The sequence below is a fragment of the Gallus gallus genome, chromosome 2 (genome assembly GCF_016699485.2).
Source record: "Gallus gallus isolate bGalGal1 chromosome 2, bGalGal1.mat.broiler.GRCg7b, whole genome shotgun sequence".
NCBI lineage: Eukaryota > Metazoa > Chordata > Aves > Galliformes > Phasianidae > Gallus > Gallus gallus.
In genome coordinates this window covers 84,128,597-84,139,085 of record NC_052533.1, presented here as the reverse complement: position 1 = coordinate 84,139,085, position 10,489 = coordinate 84,128,597, and the positions used below count along the sequence as shown (strand labels likewise).

At 43.4% G+C, this 10,489-nt stretch overlaps 1 long non-coding RNA gene across 1 annotated transcript; it reads right to left on the bottom strand.

Moving 5' to 3' along the window:
- Positions 1–2,171: 2,171 nt before the first annotated feature.
- On the bottom strand, positions 2,172–8,351 carry LOC121113063. Its single transcript, XR_005857332.2, has 3 exons — positions 8,114–8,351; positions 7,328–7,636; positions 2,172–6,872 (listed from the first exon to the last, which is right to left on the bottom strand). It is a non-coding gene; the product is annotated as an uncharacterized LOC121113063 (long non-coding RNA).
- Positions 8,352–10,489: the final 2,138 nt, after the last annotated feature.

Here is a 10,489-nt window from a genome sequence, read left to right as displayed (position 1 = left end):
CCTCTCATTCTGCAGAGAGCACAGGAGCAGAGTTATGGCAAGAGGCACATCACCGGGTCTCTGATGAGATCAGCCATGGATACTGTGGAGTGAGAAGGAAGTCCCTTATCACAGCACACATGGGTGAGTACCATCACTTGGGGAGATTCTGCTTTTTTTGTTCTTTTGGTTCAGAACTGTGAAGCTGGAACAAAATTTCCAGTTAGTGTATCGGGTGGACTTTGCATCCAGAGAGGTGAAACATGGTCGTGTCACCTCTCCTGTTGCCTATATACCAACAAAGCTGTAGTACATGTGACTTCAGGACTCTGTGCTTTGTACAATCTGGAACATCTCCACAGCTGGAAAAGCAGAATGTGCTTGGTTTACCAGGCACACTTAATATGATTTCACCTTGGGATCTCTCTATTTCTTTGTTCTCTCTTTTTTTTTTTTCTTCCTTCCATTTAATGGGAAGTGAGACCCTGAGTGAATAATAGGATCTTGCAAGGTGATTTGCTGGGTGTTTAGAGCACAACAGCCAAAGTAGGATGCAAGGAGTAGGCTCTGCTCCGTGCTGCAGACTGTCCTGGCCATGAGCAACCATCTTCAGTGTTAAAATGTATGTAGATAGTTAATAAAAAAGCATGCAAGACATTCTCTGTCCAATTCCCTCTGAGGAGCTTGTCAGTCAACCTGTTGCTATTTTCCAAAGTGAAATAAGGTCCCCATCAAAGTGTGCATTCAAACACCCTGCCCCATTAGACACTGCTTGAAGATGCTCAGGGAACACACACACATACACTACTCTAGAACTGTCTGATGGAGTGTTAACTTCAATGAACGATTTACCGGAGTAAAATTTGTGGGGGAATCGTGTATTTTTATTCGCATCTAATAAGCCTGCTACACTCAGTCTTGCTAGTTGGCCAGCACATAGAGGAAGACTTGTTCTACCAAAAATATTATCTGTGGTAGTGACTCGGACAACCCTGACTAGTTCCTTCTTCCATTCTTTCATACTGCCTGTCCTACTAAATTAATTAAAAAATTGGGGAGCCCTCCAGTGGCTAAAATTATAGTGCCTAAATTCACCAGTGTCTTAAAGAGGTAGCTAAATATTCCATGGTGCCTTAAGACTTTGCAGAAGTTCTTAAAATTTTAGGACAGAATTTTACAAAATGTTACCTTTTTACAGAAGAGACAATTTTTAAAAGGTCATTTCAGCTAAGTACACATGGATGCACTTGGGTGTTTTCTGAAAACACCCCTACGTCAACATTAGAAATTAAACATTAAAAATCAACTTCTAATTCTTAGACATCTACTTTCATATGTAATCTCTGGGAATTCTAGCATGTTCTACACTTGGTAATAAAATTGTTCTTCCAGTCTACAGACTGATATTTAGTATTCTGCTCCAAAAAGGCAGGGGGAGGGACAAAATCATACTCTCATTTCTCTGACAATCTGTATATTGATTCTTTTGCAAACTATACTTCAGATTTATCAAGAAATGATAGTAACGAATGTGTCAGTTCAAAGGAGGGAGAAAAATATACAAGCCTGCAAAGAAACTTAATTTTGAGTCCCAGAGCTATAGCTTGTTAATTAAAGCAATTAAAAAGTGTAGAGAGACTACTCTGGATCGTCCTGATCTCACTTCTAAAACACTCATTGATTTCCATGAGAGAAGATTTGGACTACAATTCTGTAGGGAGGTGTTTAAAAGAAAAATCTAATTTTTTGTCCTTACAATGTTGATCACGTCCTACTGTATGCTTCATGTTTTTGTACAGTTGGTCACAGAATGAAACATGGAGGGAAACTAAATATTATTTCTATAAATTAGGGCATTCAGGGCCATTTTATCTGCACATAATTCCAGCAGTCCAGGAAGCTAATGCAAAGCTTGTTTAAGACACTAGCCTTTGTCTCGTGCTCTTGGAGAAAGATAAGTGGATCAAACTTAGAAAAATGCTAAATTTGCCTTTGAGCCATGAGCATCCTTGCGTAGGAAGTGACTGCGGGGCTGCTGGTGTTGGCAGAGTCACCCAGGCCAGCACCTGAGCTCCTGGTCACCTTACGGCTCATGGCCATGATGCACAGCCAGTTGAGTCAACAGCCCAGGAAGCACCTCCTGCCCTCTAGTTAGCCATGAAATGGTGCTGCTACCTCAAAAGACCTGTCGGCATTATTCTTTTCCTCCTCTAATATGTTGCAGTGGGTTACTGCTGCCTCTGTGTGCTGCTCCTACTGATGGCCACAGCACTTTATAGGCATCTGGATACAACCTCCTGTCTCCCAGAACCTGAGCGGTGGGGTGTGTGTCATAGTCCTGCCATACAACTAATTCAGGGGCTGCTTACCTCAGGGTGTCCATCACCCAGCATGGCAGTGCTGGGCTGCAGGGACAGACAGCCAACCAAAGAGAGTCTGAGTATCAACTTAAACTTGCTCCTGAGCATGAAGGCCAATATCCCCAGTGCTGCACCACCGCTGGCTGCCATTACTGCAGAAGTCCAGTAGCTCCTTGAAGTGCTACTCCTTGAAGAAAAGGAGGTGCTCAGCACAGCCACTGATCAGCTGCAAAAGCACAGAAATAGCACGGGGTGCCTACAGGTTGCAAGTGATCTGTGTCAAGAGCTGTCAAAAGCTGTGGTTGCCACAGGGATAATTGGTTTGTGCCAGCTGTAGTTGATGGATACCAAGCTGATGAAAGGAGACAGGATAACATGCCTTCTGTTGTTTAATTAAGAATCTTCTAAATCTGCATAAACTGAAAGCTCTGGATGCTGAAAGCCACCCACAAGTACCCCAATATTTGTAGCAGTGAGAGGATGACAGGGAAAGAGGGTTCTTCCCCACAAGTACAGGTGACTATATGAAGTCCTCTGTGCAGGAAAAGGCCATGTGGCAATGCTCTCACCCTTTTCTTCCTGCCCAACAGCGCCCTGCAGATTAATGTTTGTGAGAACCCTTTCTTATCACAGGGGCTGCAATCTTTACTTAATACCCTGAGGGAGGGACACTGGGGGTTATTTTGCACAGCACAAGTGATTGAAATACGACAGGAAACTGTTAACGCGATCCCAAAAGTACTGGCTCACGGCCAAGTATCTTTTCTACAGTCGTTTCAGTGACAGTGATTAATAGCATGTCAGGGAGTTGCTCTGTATACTGAACACTACTTGGAGGACTGTAAATAGATAAAACAGAACAATCAACAACCTTATATTGAAATAAGAACAGGTACCCAAAGGGTGCTGGGAATCTCAGTTGTTGAATTCTACTTTTATTGCTGTTAATGGTAGGTATCAAGAGGGGATGAATAGCTGCCAAATTAAATTTGCAGCTAATCTCATAGTAGGAAGCAAAGACTCTATCATGCAGGCAGAAACCTTATTTGGAGGATATAGTAATAAAATTCAACCTGGGCAATACAAGCTAATACAACCAAAATAAATGAACAGACATATAGCAGTTTGAGGGGGCTGGAGGTGTGTGGAAAACATCAGTATCAAAAAAGTGCTGTGGAATGAGGTGGGGCTAGGGCAGAAAATTGGCTGTCAGCTTGTAGCGTGACCTGGCAATGGGGCTGAGCAGTTTGTAAGAGCAAGGCTTGTGGCTGTGAGTCTGGGCAATGTGAAAGGGGTGACATTCATGTCACAGGATGGATGCCCTTGTGAAAGAAAAAAAAAAAGATCCTTTCTATGCCAGCAGATTTGAAACTTGTGAAGATGGTGATCTCAGGGTGAAGTGTTTATTCAAAGTTTTGGGATGGCTTCCACACCAGGAGTCGCCATAGAAACCAGGAGTCTTCAGCCTGTAAATGGACCTGTCCAAGCATGGATGTGCCAGCAGCATCAAGCAGTGTGAGAAGGAGGGTGGGGAGTGACTGCTGGTTGTCTCATGTAAGCCCTTTGTCCCACTCAGTGGCACCGGATCAGAGTTAACCAAAGGAAATGATTCTTTGCAGAGATGGGGGAAAACAATCACACTAGTTTGAAAGCAACTAAGTAAACTGACAAACATCTACTCAGGCTTTTAAGTGCCAGAATAACCCTTCTGGGTCAAGAAACTTTCAACGGCTAGAAGAATACTTTGGGAAAATGTGCCTAATCTATTCTCTACTCTTGTTCTCTGTGGCTGCTATGACCAGAGACTCAATACTGGGCCAAACTGACCCACAGCCCGACTCAGAATGGCTACTCTGATGCCTCTGTTGCATACCTCAGGTTTTCCTGACCATTTCCTCTTGCACAGGCTGTCTTGCCACCATGTGAGAACTGTACCAGGCTGCTCTTGGTGCCTTGCTTCTCTCTTTTCCTACTGAGACAGCTCATCTCAATCAAACTACATGCTCTTGTGCTTCCAATGACTATCTCTTTCAGTAGTCATTGTCTTCTCCACGGGAGGGCAGGCAGAAACTGAGAGGAATCTGAGTATCTGAATTCTAGGAAATTCAGTTTTTCTAAATATTTTAGTGCTTACATCTTCCTTCTTGGAAGAAGTCTTCCTGAAAAGTGTTTTTTTTGCCTCCTCTGTTGATTTCACTCATTCTGTAAATTACTTTCCAGTCTGGATGGTGTTACCTTTGCTGTGGTTCCCAAAACTGCACTGGGACAAAGCCTTGGCTGGGGCAAAGCCTGCCACAGAGAGACCATTTTCCAAGGTTCTCTATACAGCTTCTTGGTGATGAGTTTCTTCATATATCAGACACTCCCCCAGTTGAAGTTAATGGTCCTTGCAGAAACCTTCGTTGTACCAAGCAAAAAGCCCAAGCCCAAAGCAAACATATTCCATTTAACTGCCCGTTACATATGAATGGGGTACAATGTAATGCTCTCTATCCTCTTCCAGGTTTGCTGGGTTTGGGTCAGCATACTTAGAAGATAGAATTGCACTGGCAGCTCCCCAGTGTAAATACTACATGCTCAGCTTCTCCTTTTCTGCCCCGAGACAAACTCCAGATGCTTTTGAAGATTGTAGAAATAATCAATAATAGATTATACTGCACGTTTTCTTCAGGCACCATGACTGCTTACATGTAATAAGTGTTTATGAAATAAGGCATCCTAAAATTACAGAAATACTTTGATAAACCTGAACCTAGATTCTTTTGCATCTACAAGACCTTTGATACGGATTTATTACGCTAAGGAGATACATTTAAAGGAGATACTGGCATACTTTTTGCTTTTAGCTGTGGCAAGCCTGCACTGTATTTGGAACCAGGGGGCCAGGCCCCGGGACACTACTTTTTCTTAATGATGTGCTTTTTTTTTGATGAAGATGAGTTGGTAAGGCATGAGGATTACATTTAAATTCAGCTGTATTTATAGTTTAAACATGTGGGAAATTAGATGAGGGGAGGGAGAGCAGAGAGCTTATGCTAATCCAAACAAATGTGAGAGCTCATAACATTTTCAAATACTGTATTTCAAATCACATTACATTCTGTTTGCAACCTGATGCATCTGTGAAATAGGCTGCCAAAATATGATCACCTGTTGTTATTCAACCACTCCTGGGCTTTTAATGACAGCACGGGACACAGCCACAAGAATGCATAAATCATGTGTTGCATATGCAAAGCACAACAGAATTTATTAAACAACTAATCATCAAAGCCTGACTTTTAGCTCTCTCAGGTGGACAAATGAAGACAAAAAGGCAGAAACAACAAGCCTGTGGCCTCACATCAAGCCTGCCAGAAACAGAATGGAAATGCAGGAGTCTGGCATAACTTCCAGAGGTCTGATTGCCCTGCGGGGGATGTGCTCAGCCTCTACCTGGAGATAGAGTACCAGAATATCCCCAGTTGGAAAGGGATATCCAACCTGCCCCTCTCCTGACACAGCTCCATGCCGTTCCCTCGGGCCCTGTCGCTGTCACACAGAGCAGAGCTCAGCGCTGCCTCTCCACTCCCTGTGAGGAGCTGCAGCCGCCATGAGGCCTCCCCACAGCTCCTCTGCTCCTGGCTGAGCCAACCAGGGGACCTCAGCTGCTGCTCATACGTCTCCCCTCTAGACTTTGGGGTTGTTTTGCTTTGCAATCATCCCCTCCATCAATGCCTGTTAAATTGTTTGTCTTTATCCACTCGTTTCCATCCCCCACTACTTAACTCCTATAAAACAGGCCCGCTGGCCTTTGTTTGCAGTGCTGGAAAAGGTGTAATAACAATATTTCCAATATTCAATATTTTTGTTCAAACCATCTTGAGAAAACATTTTTTAATGAAACACATTTACTACTCCTCATTTCTGTGTGATCTGTCTGATTTCCTAACTCTTCAAAATGACAAAAAACATTTGCCTGCTCAGAGATGTTGGCCCTAAGCCCATCACGCCCACGGGCTGTGGTTGTATGATAAGAAATGTTTGCCTAATTCTCCATACTCTGGAATTATAACCTTAGTATAATGAAGAGAAAAAGCCCTTTACATAAGCAATTCCACCAGAACATGGAATTAAAGGACGAATCCAATCTAGGCAACTCAGGGGAGCAGCATACATGTATTTACTTTCAGAGATTACCTCTTGGAGAACGCAAAGATACTACAGTGAGAGTTGCCATTCTAAAATCAAAATACAGATGGCTGTAGTCACAGTGAGACTGCTCCTGAGTGTACCAGAAATGCTTCTGCCTCTGCTTTCTGCAGCTTGCTCTCATGCAAGACTGGCAGATAACCAGTGCAGCATGGGTTAAAAAAAAATAAATGGTAGACCACAGAATCCAACTTTGCAAGCTGTCAGTCTGTTCAGGTAGATGTTAACAAACCTCAGCTCTTGATTTCAGTGCTTTGCTGGGCTGCTGGGCTAGGCAGAAGAAGGCATGCGATATACTCAGTGCTTTCAACAAGACTCTCTGCCTGTGCCAGTTTTCTTCTCCTGTGGATGGGATGAGACACAGATAGTATTTCTTGGTGAGTTGTGGGTATTTCTGCAAATCACTTAAATGACCTTGCAGCAATTCCAGCAGATAACATTATACATTCTCCCCCTTCCTTTATAAATCACATCTTTATGTCTTTTAGGCTTAGGGATACAATTGTCCCATTGCATGGCTCACTACAACAAAATGTTTCTTTCTCACTGTGGTGCCTTAACACTGTGCAAATGCTTCTTTGTACTTCCTGATACCAAAAGCTACTCACAAACAATAGATGAACTGTTTATGTTTATGTAGCTTTCCCTTTCCCCAGAATTGACACAACAGTTTCATTTTGAATACTTCAGCATCTGTTGAGTCTGTACTCTACAGGGTCTTCACATCCTGCTTCTAAGCACACTCTGATATGTTCCTTCCCTGACAATGCTAGGCAGCACAGGGGCTGGTCTCTTACCTCATGTCCAGCTTTCCCAGGGAGTTGTGGGTGCTCCTCTGCCTGTCTCGCCAGCAGGGCCCCATTCAAGGGCAATATCCAGCCCCTGACCAGGTATGTGCCGCAGTGGCAAGGCATGTCCTACTGCACTGCTTTCTCCCATCATAAATGTTTTCTTTTGGCTACTTTCCAAGCTTTGCTGTTGGCACAGTGACTTCCTGAGCACCCTCCAGCTGCAGCATGAGTCATGCAGAGAATGTGGGCACTGCCCTGCTCTGGGCTTCAGTCTTCTTAAATATGAATGAGCATAGTGGCCAGCCACAGAGGATTCTAAAATGGAGAAGAGCAACTGACCAGAGACTTGTATGTGAAACAAGTCTCTGAGAAGTCTGATGCTGGTCATATGGACTGCTCTTGGCCTACCCACATACACTATTTTCTATTCCTGTTGTGAGCATGGCTGTGCTGGAAGCATAAGTGAAGCATGTTAGGCAGATTCAGCCAAACTGCAGAGCAATAGGATGTACACTGTACAAGAGAGAGTTAGATTTCACTGCTTCAAGACTTGTCATTGCAGGACAGCCAGGACACCAAGCTACTGGACCACCAAGATGGCAGCCAGGTGCTGCCTGTCAGGGGAAGAGGAACCTCATGCAGCACATAATGGCATGCCATCTCAGGTCGTGTGGGCCCTTGAGGAGGAAAGGCAAGCTAATGAGGGAAGCAGATGCAGTTTAGCCATTCTTGTGTGTGCCACCAAGCATTCAAGCAGTGCAAGTGTAGGCGCTTGTGCTCTTCAGTGCTCACCTCCCACAGCAGCCGGTCTGAAAGCTCCTTTCCCTGGCACTTCTCTTTACTTGTGAATGGCTTCTTCCACAAATATCTACCACGAATATGCACAGAATAAACCGCAGGTTACAGGCAAGAAATGATAGCAATTTTTTTCCTCTGTTTCTTTCATCTCTTAAACTAGCTGAAATAAATTAGCTATGCTGCTGCCTTAAATCACTGATCACCTTCAGCAAGGTTCCCACTTTTTCACACCAAGTTTGCAGGTCAAAGTCCTATTCTTTGTCAGATCAGCTGACGTAGTTTGAGAAGTAGCCAAGGTTTGGGACATAATAGTTTCTTTTTTATATTTGGAATGGAAGAAGCAAAAGAAAAAAAAAAGGATCACTTGAAATATAGGTGAATCAAAGCAATTTCTTCTCTCTTTCTGGCAACATGCAATAGATTTGACTTTCATATCACATAAATATTGGGGGAAAAAGAATGATGTTTTAAGTTTTCATTAGTAGTGGAAGAAAAGTATTCAAAAGGAGCATTTGCAACCAAAAGTCACTTTGTCATGAAAATTACGTAACTGCTACCAAAAAAAAACCCCTACCAACCGTAGAACATATTTTGAAGACCGGAATCAGCTAACAAAGACTCCTTACTTGATGAACATATATTCACATCCATATTCAAAACCTTTTAAAATCAATGGGTATGTCGTGTTAAGAATTAAGATGGACTTTGAAAGGGGTGTTTCAACCAACCAACCAACCAACCAAAAGCCACTGGGTTGTTATTGGGGAAGCTTCCTCTCCATTGCAAAAAAAAAAAAAACCAACTGCAAACCACAACTTTTTTGCAGATTCTTCTTCATTCACTTTTGCAATGACCATGAGTGCTTAGCCTACCCCTTGAATGTCCAGACAAAATTCGTTAGCAGATGCTCCATTTCTACCGTAAGAACTATAGCAGCTCTGGAGCAGGGAACAGAAAAGTAATTGATTCTCACCCACTGCTGTAAATTCATTGTTTCTCTCTTGTCAGTCACTGTCAGGGGTAGTGTAGGAGAATGACTGAGAAGCAGATGGCTACATCTAATAAATTTTGCAGGCTCATTTTGAAACCACCAAGGCAGTCAGCAGAAACTCTTCTGCCTGTGCTCCTGTCACCGGCAGCACTGAAATCATGTTCTGTGTGCTGCTGGTTGGTAAGCTGGTCAGGTAGGCAGTGTCAGCCTCTACCGAAATGCCCAAAATACCAGAGCAAGTTTCTTCCTCTTTAGTACATGTCCCATGGGGGTGGGAGCAGAGGAGAAACCTGGGGAACAAGTAGAAATAAATAGAATGATGCATACCTCCTTCTTGAGGCCACTTTGATGCTCTCTAGCACAACTGCATGCAGGATCGCCAAGGACTCTTTAGTATTCATCAGCAGCAAGAACCAATTGCTGGATCGTGCCGCTGGTGATTTTACTCCCTCAGCAGGACTTACTCTCCTTCTTGCTTTCTGACAGCTCAGGAAGCTATTCTCAGTGCAGGGTTGGGTGGGCCCCAGTAATATGTTGCATATGCCTTCAGCAGTTTTTCAAAGCAATGGTACTTCACTGTATGTACATATGCAGGTATGCATGCTGTTGTGGGTACGTTATTATTAGGCAGGCACGTTTTGCAGCCATGCCAAATACTTGTTATCATATCATATCACAGAATGGCCTGAGTTGAAAAGGACCATAATGGTCATCGAGTTTCAACCCCCCCCTGCTATGTGCAGGGTCACCAACCACTAGACCAGGCTGTCCAGAGCCCCATCCAGCCTGGCCTTGAACACCTCCAGGGATGGGGCATCCACAACCTCCTTGGGCAACCTGTTCCAGTGCATCACCACCCTCTGTGTGAAAAACTTCCTCCTAATATCCAACCTAAACCTCCCCTGTTTCAGTTAATACCCAAAGGAGAACGGAGGTTCTCTGAAGAGAGTGCAGGGAGTCAATTTCTGTTGTCGGTAGAATCCAGGAAAGAAAAGAAAATCTGTCCTCAGGGATTCCTGTAAGTGACATATTTAATATTTTCTGGAGGAAAAAGTTAGTTTTCTCACACTGCTTCCATTTTACCAAGAAAGTAGTCGTGTATGCGTATTCTGAGTATATAAAATTGATGGAGAATAATTATGTAGTTATTAGAAGCAGGAAAAAATGGTTACATGTTACTTACTTTTAGCCTGAGAACAACTTTGTAAATAGTTCTTCATATATTTAGAAAGTAATAGTTCACCTACCTATGATAGAAGATCCTTGCAGGTCCCATGTGTCAGAGCATGTCAGAACAGCCTCCCCTTTCAGACAGTCTGCAGGTAGAGGACTCAAATGCTGTTGGGTTTTTTTGTTTGTCTGTTATTTAATATAATTTG